Source organism: Equus przewalskii, chromosome 25 (assembly GCF_037783145.1).
Source record: "Equus przewalskii isolate Varuska chromosome 25, EquPr2, whole genome shotgun sequence".
NCBI lineage: Eukaryota > Metazoa > Chordata > Mammalia > Perissodactyla > Equidae > Equus > Equus przewalskii.
In genome coordinates, this window is record NC_091855.1 from 42,704,238 (window position 1) to 42,724,203 (window position 19,966).

Below are 19,966 nucleotides of genomic sequence, written 5' to 3' on the forward strand. Positions count from 1 at the left end.
TGTAAAAGGAAGGATTTAATAAGCTGATCCCCATGGGACCTTCTAGCGTGAAAGATTCTGATCATCTGAATATTATGAAGCGATACATGGAATTTGGGGTGGTTTTGGCAAACAATCCCAATGTTGCTATGGCATTTTGAGGTCAGGATTCACAACAATCTGGCACTGATAGAAAAAGGATCAAATTCCATTTTATTGTAGCAAAAACATTTTTCAAGATGTTTCAGGCCACAGGCTCTCAAGTCCATCATGCGACTGCTGATCAGAGCTGGAGAGAAGGCATCAGCCTCACTGCACTAAAGTTTAAACCCTAAGAAATAGCCTTACGTGGGAACAGAAATCCATACAGTCTCTCTAGTGGGTAACACGTACCAGGAATCTAAAAAATACCCAGCAGTTACATTTCTAGGAACCTGTCCTCAGGAAACACAATTAGAGTCTGCTTTTCTCACGCCTTTAGGATCGACTGGACAATCTGGTCAGCTCATTGAAAACTCAGTGAAATAGGAAAATCACAAACAGTGGTAAAAGTAAACTATAAAGGCTTTATTATGTTCTAATATAAAATGCAAATTCATCCATCAATCTTACCACAAAGGACCAAGGCCTTTCTCAGAGTTTTGATCCCTGATTAGAAGTCTGTGACACCTTTCTCGCACAAACCACACCTACATAACTCATGTTCTTAATTCTGAGGTGGGGCACAAACTTAAGGAGATTTGGGTATCAGGATGAAAATAAAGTCTTTCTATAGGTTTACAATTCTTTTTCTCGAATTGTTAACTGTTGTCTTGCCCATAACCCTACTTTATAGCAATCTTATTATCACTTCACTTCATTGAGTCTCCTCAAAGCATTCAAGTTCATTTTCATCATTTTTACAGAAACAACCACCTTTTTTCTTTTTTCACTCATATTTCATAGGTTAGTAGTCCAATCAACTAAGTCACAATAGCAAGTACCACAAACAGGTTTGGGAACACAACTAGCTCTTGGTAAGCGTTCATCCCAAAAAGTGGGAGCAGAAGAAAAGGGAAAGTTCCCCACACAGGCAGCATGCAGAAGGTATAGAAAACATCGGTTAATCCAGCCAATCAATTAAGTAGAGGCGTGGTTGGAGATGTCTCCTATGCTCAGATATATACCAGAGATTTATGTACAAAGTTGTTTATTGGAATAGTAACCGATACAGGCAAAAAATATGGAAATGAAATCTATCCATATGATGAATATATATATATATACATATATACACACAATACATATATGGATATAGATACACATATAGTGAAATGATATATAGATATTAAAACTATATTTTAAAACTATTTTTTCATATGTAAAATGCCCATGGCATTATCATAATACTTGTTCACTCAATAAAGACTTAATAAGAAATAGAACATTTTCTAAATTTTGAAGCAAAATTTATACTCAGTACCTTTCTTATAAAATTAAAAGTAGGCCAGGACTGAGATAAATGAGACTGATGTCATCTTGAGTTCTTCTTTTATTTTGACCTTGATTTATTTGGAGCGTAGGTGTTGTTTTTAAGAACAATCATATGTCTTGTAGGTTGTCTAAAAATAAAATGCATTTCACCTCAATAAAAGGGGGAGAGCTTTTTCTTTGTAGTATGGCCAAGGAGGTTTCCCCTAGACCCAACCCTCCTGCAGACAATAACTATCAACTCTGAATGAAAAGATGATACAACACTTTTGTTCACTGGAGAAAGAACAAAAGGCAGGCAAACTCTAGAGGAAGTCGACATTTGGAAGGAAAACAAATGGCATGAAATTAAATTCCCATTTTTAGAGCTTTTAGCCTGAAGGCAATTCACAACTGTCACCACAGAAGAGGCTAAATCTCTGAAAGAAACCCCAGTTTTTCTGGCCCGAAGAACAAAAGGACAGAGTTCAGGGCAACCAGAGTCACTGGAGAGCGAGGGGCTGATTCTGAGAAAGACAGAACTGGACAAGGGGCACCCCAAATTCTCTAGGTGACACCTGAACCAGATATGTGGTGAGAGGCGGATGCAAAGCAGCTTAGTGAAAGATGAAGAACTGAACCAAAATGTGAGCTGTTCTAAGAGAAAGAGTTCGCAGTTTAAGTGCAATCAAGTTAATAGTCTGCTTTTTAAAGAAAATCAACATTCTTCAGAGAAATATAACAGAATCCAGATGACATTCACAAAGTCCAGGATACAATCCAAAATTATGCAACCCAGAAGAAACAAGAAAATGTGACCTATCTTCAAAAGAAAAAATACTAGATGGAGATCAATTCCAAAACAACCTAAATGTTGAAATTATAAGACAAGGATTTAAAAGCAAGGACAGAATAAAAATAGTCTCTCCGTGCATGTAAAGACAGGAAATGTCAGCAGATCAATAGAAGCGATAAAACATAATTAAACGGAAATTCTGGAGCATCAAAGACAATACATGAAATAAAAATTCCCTATATATGCTCAACAGCATAATGGATATGAGAGAGAGAAGAGTCAGTGAGCTTGAAATAGGCCAATAGAAATTATCCAGTCTGAGAAATATAAAGAAAAAAGATTAGAAAAAAATAAACAGAGCCTCAGGAGCCTGTGGGACAATACAAAGAAGTCGACCATAAATGTAACTGGTGGAATGAGGAGGAAGGGAGATTAGGACAGAAAACATTTAAAAAAATAATAGCCAAAATATTCCCGAATTTGATGAAAGATGTAAATTTACAGATAAGAAGATCAGAGAACCTCAAGCAGAAAAACCACAGAGAAAAGCACACACAGGCACCCATAGTCAAGTAGTTCCAAACCAGAGATAAGGAGAAAATCATGAAAACAACCACAGAAAAATTAAACACTACATGCAGAAGGACAACAATTCAAATGACCTTTAGTTTATTATTATAGAAGGCCAGAATACACTAGAACAACATCTTTAAAGTTCTAAATAAAAAAATATAAAAACATGGTAACTCAGAATTCTATGTCCAGTGAGTATATCCTCCAAGAATAAAGACAAGATAAAAACTATTTCAGATAAAATATAACTGAAAATTCACTGACAGCAGATCTGCGCTAAGAAATGCTAAAGGAAGTTCTTCATTCTGAAGGAAAATGATACCCTGCGGAAATTCACATCTTCTGGGAAAATAAAACTATTGGAAATGATTATGTGAACTATCTGGATAACTATAAAAAAACTATTTTCTTAATTTGTTTAAAAATACTTACAACTATTTAAGTGAAAATTATAGCATCGTCTGGATGGATTTATAATGCAGATTTAATACATATAATAACTATAGCATCAAGGGAAGGGGCGGTAAATGAATTAATGCAGTTGCAAAGCTTCTGCAATTTACATGAGCCGCAACACTAAGCAGACTACGATAAGTTAAGTTATTAACAATAATGTACATCGTAATATTTAGAGAAACCACTAAAAATGCAAAAATGAACAAAAAACATATGGGACAAGTAAAAAACAAACAGTAAAATGGTAAACCTAAATCCAATTATATAAAAAAATACATTAAATGTTAATTGACTAAATACTCTGATTAAAGGCATAGATCATAAGAATGGCTTCAAAAACAAAAAAGGTGGACCCAACTATATACTGTCTAAAAGAGAGGTACATTTTTAAACGTAAATATACAGATAAGTTAAATGCAAATGAGTATAAAAATATATACATCACGAAAACAGTAACCACAAGAAGGCTGGAGTGACTATACTAATATTAGATAAGAACTGCAAGAGTGGAGTATTGACAGCGATAAGGAGGGATATTTCATAATGATAAAAGTACAAATTCATCATAACAGCACAGTAATCCATAAATGTGTATACACCTACCAGCAGATTTTCAAGTATATAAGGCAAATATTGACAGAATAAAAGAAAGAAATAGACAATTCCACAATCATAGTTGGAGATTTTAACACTCCTCACTCAACTACCAATAAAACAACTAAACAAAAAAAAAAATTAGTTAAGATGTAGATGATTTGAACAATACTATCAACTACGTTGACCTAACGGATGTTTATAGAATGCTACACCCCAAACTGGGAGCATATACTTTCCTTTCAAATGCACATGATACATTCATCAAGATATAAAACAAGTCTCGCTAGAATCATACAAAGTATGATCTCTGACCACAACGGAAATCGATAACAAGGAAATATCTAGAAAATCCCAAATATTTGAAAATTAAACAGCACATTTCTAAATAACGCATGGGTCAAAGAACAAGTCACAAGAAAATTAGAAAACATTTAAACTGAATGATAATGGAAATACACATCAAAATTTGTGGAATTGACCTACTCCAGGGCTTAGAGGTAATTTAATAGTTTGCATACTTATGTTTGAAATAAGAAAGATCTAAAATCAGTGATCCAAGGTTCCAGCTTTAGACACTAGGAAAAAGGGAGTAAATGAAACCCAAAGTAAGTAGACAGAAGGAAATAGTAAATGCAAGAACAGAAATCAAGGCAATACGAAGCAAAAAGGACAGAAAAGTCAATGTAACCAAAAGCTTGTTCTTTGAAAGATAAATATGATCACTACACCTCTAGTTATTCTGATCAAGAAAACAAGGAGAGAAGGCACAAATTAAACAGTGTCAAGAACGAGACAGGGGACATCACTAAAGATCCTACAGATATTAAAGACTATGACAACTTTAAATGAACAAATTTGACAGTTCAGGTGAAATGAAAAAATTCTTTAGAACAGAATATCTCAAGTCTCATATCTATGAAAGAAATTAATTCCTTTTAATCAAAAACATGCCCACGAAGAAAATTGCAGACCCAGATAGTTTCACTAGTTCACTCCACCAACGTTTCCTGAAGTAATAGTACCAACCACATGTAACTCTTTCTGATAATTAAAAAGGAAGAAACACTTTCCAGCTTGTTTTATGAGGCTACTGAAACTCTAAAATCAAAATCTGACAGAGACATTACAAAATAAAATTATGGACCAGTATCACTCATCAATGTACATGCAAAGTTCCCTAACAAAATATTAGGGAAAATAAATAGAATACAGCAAGATATAAAAAGGATAGTATATCATAATCACGTAGGGGTTATTCCAGAAATTCAAGGCTAAATTAACATTCAAAAATCAACCAGGGCACCGGCCCCAGGGCTGAGTGGTTAAGTTCACGGGCTCCACTTTGGTGGTCCAGGGTTCACCAGTTCAGATCTTACACACAGACCTACATACTGCTCATCAAGCCATGCTGTGGCGGCATCCCATACAGAAGAACTAGAACAACCTACAATTGGGATCTACAACTGTGTCCTGGGGATTTGGGGAGGAAAAAAAAGATGAAGATTGGTAACAGATGTGAGCTCAGGGCCAATCTTCCTCACCAAAAAGCGTACTTTAAAAAAATATATCAATCAATGCAATTCATAGTATTAACAGACTAAAAGAGATAAGCCAAATGATCATTTCAATAAATGCCTAAAAAGCATTTAACAACACTCAAATCTTATTCACAATAAAAACTGGAAATAATATCTTACGTACAGCTAATATTGTATTTAATAATGAAGAACTGAAATTTTTCCCACTAAGTTTGGGAACAAAGCAAGGATGCCCATTATCACCATTCTTATTCAACAGACTGAAGGTTCCAGCCAGTACAATAAGCCAATAAAAATAAAGAAAGAATTAAATAAATAAATGTCATCCAGATTGGAAAGGAAGAAGTAAAACTCTCTATTTTCAGATGACACGATTATTTACACAGAAAATCTGAAGAATGAAGAAAACAACTACTAGAACTAATTAGTGAATTTAGCAGGGCCAGGGGATAGAAGGTAAAGTACGCAAAAGTAATTGCAGCCAACAATTGAAAAATACTTTAAAAAATAATACCACTTACAATACCATCAAAAAAACATAGAATACATAAGAATAAATCTAGTAAAATATATGCAAGACCAGTACACGAAAACTACAAAATATTTTGAGAGAAATTAAAGAAGCAACACATAAGTGGAGAGATAGACCACAATACTTGATCAGATGGCTAACCATTACTAAAATGTCACTTGTGCCCAAATCACTCTCTAGATTCATTGCAATGTCAGTTATAATGGTAGTGCCTTTTTTGGTAGAAATTGACCAGCTTATTCTAAAATTTATATGGAAACGCAAAGGACCTACAACTGCACTGCACATTACATGGCTACTTAAATTTATATTTATATTAATTAAAATTAAATAGGGGCCGGCCCCGTGGCCGAGTGGTTAAGTTCACGCTCTCTGCTTCAGTGGCCCGGGGTTTGCTGGTTCAGATCCTGGGCACGGACATGGCACCGCTCGTCACGCCATGCTGAGGCGGCATCCTGCACGGCACAACCAGAAGGACCCACAACTAAAATATACAACTATGTACAGGGGCCTTCAGGGAGAAAAGAAGATTGAAAAAAGAAGATTGGCAACAGTTGTTAGCGCAGGTGCCAGTCTTTAACAACAACAACAAAAAATTAAATAAAGTTGAAAATTCAGTTCCTCAGTCGCCCTAACCACATTTCAAGGGCTAAATAGTCACATGTTACCAGTGGTTACTTTTCTTAAACAGCCCAGATACCTATTTTTATCACTGCAGAAAGTTCTATTAAATAGCACTGACCTTGAATATCCAAAGCAGCCTTGAAAAAAAAGAATGAAATTAGAGACCTTACACTACCTGACTTCAAAACTTAATATAAAGCTGCAATAATCCAGAAATTGTGGGGGGCAGCCTGGTGGTGCAGTGGTTAATTAAGTTCATGCGCTCCGCTTTGGTGGCCTGGGGTTCACTGGTTCAGATCCTGGGTGCGGACATGGCACCACTCATCAAGCCATCCTGTGGCAGGCGTCCCACATATAAAGTAGAGGAAGATGGGCACAGATGTTAGCTCAGGGCCAGTCTTCCTCAGCAAAAAGAGGAGGATTGGAGGCAGAAGTTAGCTCAGAGCTAATCTTCCTCAAAAAAAAAAAATAATAATCCAGAAATTGTGGTATTCACATAGGAAAACATAGGCAAATACGTTCATGACTTGAGGATAGGCAAAAGTTTCTTTAACAAGTGACATAAAGCAATAACCATAAAAGAAAACATTGAAAAATTAGACTTCATGAAAATTAAATGTTTCGCTCATCAAAAGACATCACAAGGGAGGTCAGCCCAGTGGCATAGCAGTTAAGTTCACACAGTCTGCTTCGGCGCCCAGGGTTTGCAAATTCAGATCCTAGGCGTGGACATACACACCTCTCATCAAGCCATGCTATGGCGGCATCCCATATACAAAATAGAGGAAGATTGGCACAGATGTTAGCTCAGGGCCAATCTTCCTCACACACACACAAAAGACATCATAAGGAAAATTAATAGGCAAGCCACCGTATGAGAGAAAATATTTGCAAAACAAATGTCTTGCACAGGACTGGTATCCATAATATGTAAAGAACTCCTATAACTCAACAATTATAATAAAAGCATAAACAACCTCTTTCCTCAAAAGAGAGGGGGCGGGGCAAAGCTTTTAAGAAGAGACTTTCCAAAAGAAGACAGGCAAATGTCCAGTAAGCATAAGAAAGTACTCAGCATCATGAGAAATCAGGAAAATGCAAATTAAAACTACAATGATAGACCGCTACATATCTATTAGAATAGCCAAAATTAAAAAGAAGGAAAACTTCAAATATTGGTGAGGACACAGCTGGAACTCTCATCCATTGCTGGTGATGTGCGATGGGACAGCCACTTTGGGAAAATACCTGGAAGTTTCTTATAAAACTAATCATACACCTATCCTATGACTCAGCAATTCCACAACTAGGTATTTACCTAAGGGAAATGAAAACACATATTTGTTCACAAAAGACTTATGCAAAAGAATGTTTACAGCAGGTTTATTCATAATAGCCTAAACTAGAAACCGGCCCTGTGTTCCATTAACAGAAAAATAGCTCAACCGACTGTGATGTACTCATGTCACAGAGTAACAGTCCACAACAAAAAGGACCAACTCCTGGGATCTACAACAAGAGGAGACGAACTGCAAAAATATTATGCTGAGTGAAAGAAGCCAAACAAACAAGCAAAGGAGTACACACAGTAGACTTCCATTTATATGAAATTGTGGAACAGGCATAACTAATCTATAGTGTGGAAACTCCCGGGTTCTGGTTTGATTGAGAGGGTCTGTGAGGTATGTCCTCTCGAAAGATCCTTTTGTTTGACTGGATAATCTGACCTTTTGATCTTTCAGGTTTTAGTAAAAGGTTGTACAGTCACCCCCTCAGATTTTTCTCTAGACCCCACTGTCTTAATTCGAGCACCTGTTGTCACCCGGAAAAGCTTAGAATTTTCAAAACGGCCCAATCCTACTTCCTCTTTGTTCGAGTTCCTCCATCAATTCCTCTCTCTCTTCTCACATTTTACTGTAAACAGCCAGAAGAAACCAGGGGATACCTTCAATACTTTGCTTGCAATTTTCGTTGGCTATGTAACCAAGTTTGTCACCTACAAGTCCTGCTTCCGCATCACCACGGGAGACACCTCTTAACTTTCTGCCACTGCCTGTGCAGGACCCTCCCTCCCTCCACTTTCCAAATACACATTTCTCACCAGCAGTGTCTCTAAGTCCAGGCTTATGTTAACAACAGTCTTGTCAGGAAGTCTTAGGTTTTCCCTATCATCCTTCTCTGCTCACTGAGGACTTCCAAAGCCACTCACATTTTTAGGAATCTGTTACAGCAGCACCCCACTTCCAGGTACCAATATCTGCATTAGTTTTCCATTGCTGTATGACAAACTTCCACAAACTTAGCAACTTAAAACAGCTACACTTATTATCTCACAGTTTCCGCAGCTCAGAAGTCTGAGCGTGACTTACCTGGAGCCTCTGTTCGGAGTCCAGCGAGACTGGGTTCTCACCTGGATGCTCCGCTGAGGAAGCAGCTACTTCTGAGTTCTTTCTCACTGTTCTTTCGAGAATTATTTCCTCGCAGCAGTGTGGCTGAGGGCCCAAGCTTTTTGCTAGCTCTTAGACGGAGCCCATCCTCAGATCCTAGATGCCACCCACAGTTCCTTACCACATGGCCTTCTCCACTATGATCACATTTCATCAAGCCCACAAGAAGTCTCTAGTTTCCATCTCCTGACAGGATGGAGTCTTAAATAACAAAGTCGTGGGAGTGATATCCTATCATCTTTGACAAATGCTGTTGGTTATAAGCAAGTTACACGGGATTCTGCAGGATGCCAACACCAGGTGAGCATTGTTGGGGGTCACCTAGTGTATATCCTCCACGCTCAGGGAAAAAGCATTTAAAGTTTGGGCTTTTTACATCAAAATGAAAAGTAGACTGAATCCTAAATATGTGTGCTGAATTGTTGAAATGCGTCAATGAAATAAGTTGAGCAAGTATAGGAAAATGTTCATGGCAAAATCTAGGTTTGGTTATTACCTGTTCAGAGTGTTCAGTGAAAAATTATTTCAATTTTGCTGTAATTTGAAATTTTTCATAATAAAATATTAGAAAAATAAATGCCTACTTATTAAAAAGAGCATAGACATAGCAGTTATGATGGAGTAATAAGAACGAGTCATATCTATTTCTTTATACTTCTCAGCATTTTCTAACTTTACTACAATAAGTATGAATTTCATGTATAATCACGAGTTCAGAAAATTTATTTAGTTTATAAAGTAGCCAATGTATCAAGCCAAAGATCTTTCCAGCTCAGCACTGGGTCTCTAAAGGCGTCACTGTCTTCCCAGGCATCAGTTTCCAAGAGATCCGGAAGTGACCCCCAAACATTCTTGAATTTCCCCAATAGCCGGCTCTGGATTGATCATTCGTGAATTCGTCTAAACCCTCTGCATTCTCATGTTTTTAGAGCACACCATCTCTTGGGCACGGCAGTTGCGTGATAGCACCACAAGCTGGGTACCACTGTTCTTCTTGTTATAGGTGCTAAAACTATCTCGGTCCTCCTCTCTGGTTCTAATATTTCTGAATTTGGTAAATAAGTCTGAGTCCACGCTAATCTTAGTGATTCAGATTCTACCCTAAAAACACGTACTCTGTAAAACGGGAGTGCCTGAGGCGAAAGAAACCACGTATCCAGTAGCGCCTATTAGTGCCACGCTTTTGTAGGTCAATTAATTAGTCAGTACTATTTAAGCCATGTCAGACCACAGCCAATAAAAACAGCAGATGTTTCTGGAATGAAGTAACTGGTGTATACAGGCCTAGACATCATCTTTTTCATTTCTTTTTTTACAAGAGGAAACGGTTCTGTCCAGCCAAGCGCATTGTTAAGGCATTCATATTTAATAAGTGGGGCTGGCATGTGGAAGGACGTTCTGAGGCTACTTATTGGCTGGTAATGGATTATCTATGCTCCCGCCAAAATCATTGGATTTATAAGCATCAGTCACTTCCTCTGCGATAAGTCTGTGCTAGAGGCAAGGATTTAGAAAAGGAGAGAGAACAAATCCACAAAACCATTAGCAAGTGATACAATACAGTATACAACACGCTAAAACGACTAACCATTTAATTCAGCATTTGCTAAACTCGACACAGAACGCAAAAGTAAGATGTTACTCCTGCCGTAAAGACCTCACGCTGCCAAGCAGAACGGAGCTGAGAGAGCGGCCCTCGCTGTTTGCTCAACTGAGTCAGACTTAGAAACGTCGGTGGGTTTACAGAGACGGTAAGAATCATGGGGAAAGAAAGCTAAGATCCTTAAATGACAGGTTGGGTTTGCATTGGCAGAAGTAAAACAAAAGAATAGCCTTAACTATCATCTTTAATTTGAGGGTAAAACAGTAGCAACAACAATGATAATGTTTGAGGTTTTAACAATAACCTGGCTGCCCCTGGGCTGGAGAACAAACTCACTCTATAGCATGGGGTTTGGGGGCTATTGTCTCTTGGGGTATGGCAAATATGATGAGGATAAAGGATAAACAAGTAAACCGTCAACAATGATTTCCGGACTTTCAACAGTGTTCTCAGTGAAAGTTTTATGGGCATTGTGGAAAACTGGGGGGAACTATTTCAATGACAATTTTGCAAACAATTTTGTTTGGGAGGTGCTATTTGAATTTTTAACAACCCTATTGACATGAAATGGACATACAATAAACTGCATACATTTAAACTCTACAATTTGTTAAGTTTTGAGAGAGAGATATATACACATACCTGTGAAGCCATCACCACAATCAGGATAATAAAAATATTCATTACTCCCACCAGCAGAAGTTTCCTTGCATCCCTTTGTAACACCTCTGTGCCACCACCCCTCTCCCACCATCCTCAGGCGACCACTGATCTGTTTTCTGTCACTATAGAGTAGTTTGTGTTTTCTAGAATTTCATATGAATGAACTCATACTGTATGTTTCTATTAATCTGGCTTCTTTCACACATCTGAAATTCATCCATGTCATAGCACATGTCAATAGTCCATTTCTCTTAATTGAGGAGTAGTACTCCATTGTATGGATACACCACAGTTTATCCATTCACCTGCAGATAGACATTTGGGTTGTTCCCAAATATTGGCAAATACAAATAAAGCTGCTATGAACCTGTGTATACAAGTATTTGTATGGACATATGTCCATGCATATGCCATTTCTCTTGAGGGGAGTGAAATGGCTGTCAAGCTGTTTTCTTTCCAAAGTGGCTTCCTCATTTTACAATTGCACTTGCAGTGGACAAGAGTTCCAGCTGCCCCACATCCTTGTCAACACTTGCTATGGTCAGTCTTTTTAATTTATCCATTCCGATGGGTATGCAGTGGGAGCTCATTATGTTTTTAATTTACGATTCCCTAAGGACTAATGGTATTGGGCATCTTTTCATGCCCTTATTTGCCATCTGTTATGTCTTCTTTGGTAAAGTATCTTTTCAAAGTGTTTGCCTAATATTTAATTAGATTATTGTGTTCTTATCACTGAGTTTTTAAAGCTCTTTACATATTCTGGATGCATCTTTTATCAGATACGTGATTTACAAATATTTTCTCCAGCCCTCTGATTCCCCTAAGAATGTGTTTTGAAGAGCAGAAGTTTGTAATTTTGATAAAGTCCAATTTATCATTTTGTTCTTTTATGGATCACCCTTTTGTTGTTGTAGCTAAGAAAGCTTTCCCTAATCCAATGTCACAAAACTTTCTCCTATCTTTCTCCTACAAGTTCTGCAGCTTTAGTTTTATGATGAGGACTGGGAGCCACTTTGAGCTAATTTTTTGTCAATGTTTGTATCAAAGTCCTAGCACCAATTGTTTAAAAAATTATCCTCTCTCTGCTGACTTGACTTTGAACATCTGTGGAGTTGTCCATAAATGTGTGGGTTTATTTCTAAACTTTATTCTGTTCTGCTGATGTATTTGTCTATTTTTAAGCCAATACTGCACTGCCTTCATTAATGTCATTTTATGATGGCTTGAAATCAAATAACGTTAATCTTCATTTTCAAAGCTGTTTGGGCTATGCTAGGCCCTTTATATTTCTATAAAAATTTTAGAATCAGTTTGTCAACTGCTACAAAAGAACCTGCTGAGATTTTTTTAATGAGATTGTGTTAAATCCATAAGGCCACTTTGGGAGAACTCACAAGTGAACAATGATGACTCTCCTGACCCATGGACAGTGTATGTCTCCATTTCTTTAGCTTTCCCTTGACGTCGCTCAGCAATGTTTGTAGTTTTCAGTGTACAGAACCTGCACATCTTTTGTCAAATTTATCTTTAACATATTTCATATTTTTGATGCTATTATAAAAGATATTTATAAATTTTTATTTATGATTTTGCATTGTTAATACATAGAAATATGGTTGACTATTGTGTATGTATGTTGTATCCCATAGCCTTGCTGAACTAGCTTATTCTGGTAGCTTTTTTGTAGACCCCATCAGATTTTTAACATAGACAATCACCTCACTTATCAATAAGGTCTGTGTTACTTCTTCTTTTCAAAACCAGTTGCCTTTTATTTCTTTTTCCTGCCTGATTGCCCTGGCCAGCACCCCCAGTACAAGAATAGAAGTGGTGAGAGGACACATCCTTGTTTCATCCCTGATTCGAGAGTAAAAGCTTTCAGTCTTTGACATTAGCTGAAGGTTTTTTGCAGATGCCTTATGTCACCTTGAGGAAACCCCTGTAATTCCTAGTTTGCTGAGAGTTTTTATTAAGAATGGATGTTGGATTTTGTTAAATGCTTTTTGATGGGAGAGGAGGAGGGCATCCACTGAGGTGACTGCGCATTTTTTCTTTTTCATTTTGTTAATATAGTGTATTGCATTGGTTGATTTTCTAATGCAAAATCAACGATGCATCCCTGGGATAGACCACACACGATCATGATCTATTTTCCTTTTTGCATGTTGTTCGAACAATGTGCTAAACTTTTGTTTAGAATTTTTGCATCTATGTTCATGAAGGGTGTTGGTCTACAATTCTTTTTTTTTGTAATGTCTTTGTCTTGTTTTCGTATCTGGGTAATACCAGCTTCAGAAAATTAGTTGGGAAGGATTCCCTCCTTTTTAATCTTTTAAGAGATGTTTTTATAAAATTGTTATTATTTCTTCCTTACATCTTTGGTAGAATTCACCAGGAAAGCCACTTCTGCTTGATTTTCTTTTTGGGAAGTACAAATTCAACTTCTGTAATAGACATAGGGCCGTTCAGGTTATTGGATCTCAAATAAGTGAGCATTGGCAATTCACGTCTTTCAAGGTATTTGTTCATTTCATCTAAGTTGTAAATTTATTGGCATAAAGTTTTTCACCTTATTCCCTTATTATATTATAAACAACTGTGCAATCTATCGTACACTTGCTTATGGTACACCTCGTCCATTTCTGATCTTCGTAACTTGTTCCTTCTCTCTTTTTTTCCATGTCAGTCTGTATAGAGGTTTATCAGTTTTATTGATTTATTTAAGGAATCAGCTTTTGGTTTCATTGATTTTCTCTACCGCCTTTTTGGTTTTTTCTTTTTCATTGATTTCTACTCTGATCTTTTTTATTTCCTTTCTTCCACTTAATTTGAGTTCACTTTTCCCTTCTTTTTCATGTTAAGGTGCATTTTGTTTTGTTTTATTTTTTGTAGGCAGTATATAGACGAATACTGCTTTTTTTAATCTACTCTAACAATCTCTGCCTTTTATCTGGGGTATTTTCACCATTTACATTTAATGTGAATATTGGTATGATTAGGTTTAAATCTATAAACTTGCTATTTGTTTTCTATTCATTTCATCTGTTCTTTGCTCTTTTTTCTTCTTTTTTCTCATCTTTTGAATTAATTGTATATTTTTTGTAGTTCTATTTTATCTCTTTTGTTAGCTTATGAGCAATATGTCTTTGTTTTGATATTTTAGCAGTGACTTTAGGATTTATAGTATACATTTTTAACTTATCACTGTCTACCTTCAACAGATGCTTTATCACTTTGCATAAAGGATCTGAACCTTAAAATAGCACACTTCCATTTTTTCACTGCTGATATTTATGCTATTGTTGTCATGTGTTTTACTTTTATATTTGTTATAAAACTCACACTACATTATTATTTTTTAAAATACTCAACTATCTTTCATAGGGAGCTAAATAATAAGAAAGATGTCTTAAACACTTGCCCACATAGTCATCATTTCTGGAGCTATTCATTCCCATGTGTAATCCATATCTTCATAGAACATCAATGTCCTTCTGTCTGAAAGACTTCCTGTAACCTTTCTTACAGCGCAGGTCTACTGGTGATGAATTCTTTCAGCTTTTTAAAGAGTTTATATGTCTCTGTGTCTAGCATGTGACTCCATTCTATGCATAAACGCAAAGAGTTTGGGGAGATGCAGTTTTAATATAAAATTAATTCTCTAGGAATCAGACTGCTATATCAATGGAGGTAAAATATTAATTTTTTGTTTGTTTTTCTGAACTCAACCAAAACTGATCACCATTTCAGAAAGTCACATCATTGATATCCATACCTCTCATGGTGTCTTACTTTCCATCAAGGTAACAGTCTGCACTTGAAGCAGGTGAGTTCCTGGTGATTCTGGGTACATTCTCCTGCTTCATTGTGACTTCAAGTGTAGTGCTCTCGCAGTGCCATATTATTTATTATAAATTACTTTCCTATTATTTCCTTTTGTGTTATAATTAAGGTATTATATTTTTCTTTTTAATTATATGTGTGGTAGTTTATGTAACATGATTTTCAAAGAAAACAAAGAGTGTCAGTTTACTGTTGGTGCGTAACAAACTACCCCAAACTTAGTGGCTTAAAACAATAAGCCCTTCTTTGCTCACACTTCTGTGGGTTGGCAATCTGAGCAGAGCTCAGCTGGGGGGCTCACCCTGCTCCATGGCCGCTGGCTGAGTGCACTTTGCCTTTGGGATTAGTTAGCAGATCAGCCCGGAACTGGCTGGTCCCAGACGGCCACGTGTCTGGTTCTCCTTCATGTGGCCTTCCAGGTGGCTAGCTCAGGTGTCCTCACACGGTGACTTGGTTCCAAGAGGGAGAAGGTAGTAGCTGCAAAGCCTTTTGAGGCCTTTGCTCTGAAGTCAGGTGACATCACTTTCTATTGGGCACAGTTAATGACAAGGCCAGCCCTGACTCAAGACTGTACTTCCTGATGACAGAAGCAGCAACATCCCATTGCACAGGGAGTGTGTACAGAGATGGGGGGAGTCTGTCGCCATATTTTGTAACTTATCACAGGGCATTACAAAATACGTCTTATAAAAAGGGACATCAGGTCTGATAGGATTGAGAACCACTGCCGTAAACAGTATTTTCCCATTTCACCCTTCTCCTAGCCGAAAGGACACACATCCTTTCTCAATCCTTCATGCAAAGAAATAAGAAAGAATCCCCTATGTACCCAAAAGAGCTTCACTTCCACAGACTGACGAGAACGGTCTGCTCTCCAGTCTGCTGAGTGACGGGACTGCGTTTGTCTGCAACAGTCACTGTTCTTCACTGAGCACTTCTTAAACCGGCAAAAAGAAACAATTACCTTTTTCTTGCTTTATTTTGTTTCTCTAGAAATGGGCAAACCAGGACACTGATAGCCTATAGCGATTTTTCACGTAAGGGGTCTTCATTATTGGATGACCAGAAAATTAATTAGATAACGGACAAATTAATTAGATAAACGACACTTCTGTTGCACTAGGTGCTATAGAGGCTTGACCCTGACCTTCAACCGGCCGTGTCTCCCACGTCCCTCCTCTGGCATTAGAGACGGCAAGAGCCCGGCGCCCAGGACACGGCAGAGCCTGGTCAATGAACAGGATGCACGGTCCAGTGGTGGAATCAACCAGTCTGGCCCGGGAAAGCTTTGGACAGTGTGTGCTGTGCTCTGAACAGCTGTAGAACTTTGAACTTCTCCAAAAGGACAAACTGTCTGGACTCAGATTTTCCTGATACTCTTTCCTCACAACCACAGGTTACAGGACACAGAGCAAGAGTGGGTACAGATCACAGGGAAAGCCAGCAGATGTTTACGTGGAGGGCACGGAGCCTTGGCCATTTTAACTATGTCCAGGGTGGGAGGCCAGGCACGCCCAGAGTCAAGGGATTCTCTTCCCATTCAGGAGCGTTGCTCCCCAGGTGCTCTAACGTCAACAGTCATTTCTGTGCACATTCCCTTTCTAGTAGAAACCTCTCCTCGAATGCTTCTGCCTCCCATTAGGTCCTAGAGAGGCAAAACGACCTCAAACGCACAGAGCCTGCAAAATATTTAACAAAGGCGAGTTCATGATCTGCAGTAACCTTAATGTTCCTGGCAACACTGCTGGCCAAGGGTGCATGCCAACCAACCAGAGGCCCAGAGACAGCTGTCTTCATCACCACGGGGATGTACCAAGAGACAGCCATCCCATTTTGGCTAAATTAGGGCTCAATCTATTCCAAGAAATGGGTCTGAAATCCCATCAAGCAACAGACAACAACTATGCTTTCTTGCCAGATTCCACATAAAAGGTGACATTTATGTGGGACTCATGTCACTTATGGCCTATTGAAAGTTGAAACAGTGGCAGCATATAATTATTTAAAAAGAAATAGGGAGACCCTGCTCCTCCCCACCCCCCAAGGAAACATACTCCAAATGCTTGGATCTTCCATTGGAATTAGCTTAGGGAACAATTAGGCCTCATTTCATACCCCAGGAGAGCTGGGACTTTTGTTATGAAATCGAGTTCCACACAGTGGGCATTGCTGGTGACCCGCCAGGACCCATTCCCCGGGTCAGGGAAACAGTCTCCCAGCTGCTGTGAGCGTGAGGTGCTCCTGGATGCCTCCTTCAGAGGGTTTCCTCCTGCCTTCACACAGGAGCCACGCCCCTCCCCCAGGCAGTCCAAAGATGGCCAACGCTGGGAGTCAGGAGCCCTCCCACTTGTTTCGAGTGAGACCAACTTTGAGGTGCAATTCATGCTCACCTGTGGCAGGTGCTCCCCCGGGTGTTAAACAGAGTCATGCACCTGCCCCTAGTGCTGCTGGGTTTTCATGGACATACAGTGAACACGTTTACACTCCACTCAACCACAAGCGCTCTGGTGTCGAATGTTTGCTGACCATTCCCTACCACAGAGACTTTCCAGTTTTTTGACAATGATCCAAAATAAGAAATAAGCACCCTATACATTGTGATGTAGTACACACAGGCGTGTGTGTGCGTGTGTACACATCTGAGACACACATTTCATGATATAATATTTACCTTTACTACTAATGTTTTCTATTTCATTTTTAAAATGTTGGTCATGACTCACTAAATTAATTTTACTCACCCACTAACGTGTGTGACACACAGTTTGGAAAACACTGCCCCGCCCTGCAACTCCTAGCAAAGTGCCTCACGTGTTAGAGGCACTCAATAAATATTGGACGAACCATTAAATGATTGACTGGTTGTGAGAACATCCAAGTAGCAGCCCGGAAGGGCCCCGATCTTCGGCTCTGGGTCTTTGGACCTTTCCAGTTGCTTAGACTTAATGGCAAATTACATGATTTACTTTCACAAATACCAAGGTCCCTCAAAGGAGCCCTGGCAGGGGGGAGAATCGATGCAAAGGTGCTCTTGGCATGTTTCCCCAAGCCCTTGGGCTCCCAAACAAATCCTGTAATTTTAGAAATATTTAAATGATTGACAACTTCAAGAGAACCAGCAATGACCGGAGATTAGCTCAAAGTGTCACCCCCAGAAAACAACTGCCAAGAAAGGCTAGAAATAATAAAACAGGAAACATGAATGACAGCAGAAAAATGAAAAATAATAAAACTTTAAAACAACAAAGAAGGGTTTTTTTTAATATGTTTTATTTTATTTATTTATTTATTTATTTTAAAGATTGGCACCTGAGCTAACAACTGTTGCCAATCTTTTTTTTTTCTGCTTTATCTCCCCAAACCCCCCCGTACATAGTTGTATATCATTAGTTGCAGGTCCTTCTGGTTGTGGGATGTGGGATGCCTCCTCAACATGGCCTGACGAGCAGTGCCACGTCCACGCCCAGGATCCGAACCCTGGGCCTCCGCAGTGGAGCGCTCGAACTTAACCTCAGCAAAAAGAGGAGGATTGGCAGCAGATGTTAGCTCAGGGTTAATCTTCCTAAAAAAAAAAAAAAAAAAAAAAAATTTATGAGCCAGCCCTGATGGCCTAGTGGTTAAAGTTCGGTGCGCTCACCACTTCCACAGCCCAGGTTCAGTTGCCAGCTGCGGAGCCTCACTACTCGTCTGTCCGTTGCCATGCTGTGGCAGTGCCCCACAGAGAAGAACTAGAAGCACTTACAACTAGAATATACAACTAGGCACTGGGGCTTTGGGGAGGGGGGAAAAAAAAGAAGATTGGTAACAGATGTTAGCTCAGGGCAAAGCTTTCCCAGCAAAAAAATAAAATAACAGTTACACTCATCAGTACTTCAAAATTATGGTAGTGGTTAGATTTACCAGTAGATCTTATTTAAAATACCAATAAGGAAGCATTTATATTACTTTATCACAAGTTTGGCTTTTAATTGTAACTTAATTTCAATAGAACAGGTTTCCTTTGTAAGCCCATGTATTGTAGTTTATTCATTTAAAAACATCAGTCTGAGAAAGGTCCATAGGCTTCACCAGATGCAGACCACCAAACCAGGCCATGGCACAGACAAGAGGAATTTGATGAAGGCCTCTGTATACTGAGCAGTTTGCGACACATTTCTTCTCATGTTCAACCACTTTATTTTTTAATTTTTAAAAATACTTACTTACCTACAGTCTTGTATTACAAAAATAATTTAATCCCATCATAAAAAGTGAAACAATGCAAGGAAAGATTATACAACGGCAGATATAATCCCCTCCATGCCCCCGACTACTTCCCCCTGAAGAAACCCACCACATCCTTCTTGCTTCTGTAAACACTCAAGAGAGTTGATTTATTGCTTGCTTATACCAAAACAGAATCATTCTACACACATTATTCTGTCGTTTATATTTGTCACTTGACAATTGACGCTGTAACATAGACATTCCTACAAATCTTACAACACATTTTTCTAGTTTCTTTAGGCACATTTACATAAAATTTATGTGAATGAAATCATATCATGCACATCACGGTTTTTTACTGCAGCCTTTTTCTTTTTGTCTGCTGTCTCACCTCCCTGGCTCACGTTAATTATCACTATGTAACAAAATGACTCAGAATTTAGCAGCTTAAAACAACCATAAACTTTATTATCTTGGAGCTTCTGTTGGTCAGGAACTCGGGAGCACTTGGCTGGGTGGTTCTGGGTGGAGGGTTTCTCATAAGATCACAGTTGAGAGGTTGGGTGGGGCTGCCATTATCTGAAGGCCTGACCGGGGCTGGAAGTGCTGGTTCCAAGATGGCGCCTTCCGTGGCTGGCAAGCTGGTGATGGCTGCCG